The following is a 340-nucleotide window of genomic DNA, read 5'->3' as shown; positions in this document are numbered from 1 at the left end:
GGGGGGGGGGGGGGGGGGGGGGGAGGATATAGATAGTATTGTCTTTTTGTAGTACATTTAAAAAACTAATGATGAGACTGTGAAGGACCAGAGTTTGAAGTTCAGGAAGCACCTAGAACCTAAGGATGGAGCCTGAATGGGGGTGGGGATGTGGAGGAACAGGAAAAGGAGGAACAGGAACTGTCTTGGCTGGAACTTCCCTCCCCCATTCCTCACCTCTGCCCTTCTTTTCCTCTTCCTAGAGCTCCCCTCCATTAAAGTCATTATTCCAAGTTGCCCAGGCTGGTCTCGAACCCATGGGCTCAGGCAATCCACTCGCCCCAGCCTCCCAAAGTGGTGG

Source organism: Carlito syrichta, unplaced genomic scaffold (genome assembly GCF_000164805.1).
Source record: "Carlito syrichta isolate Samal-C Ts95f unplaced genomic scaffold, Tarsius_syrichta-2.0.1 Scaffold313211, whole genome shotgun sequence".
Taxonomy (NCBI): domain Eukaryota; kingdom Metazoa; phylum Chordata; class Mammalia; order Primates; family Tarsiidae; genus Carlito; species Carlito syrichta.
This window is presented reverse-complemented; position numbering follows the sequence as displayed.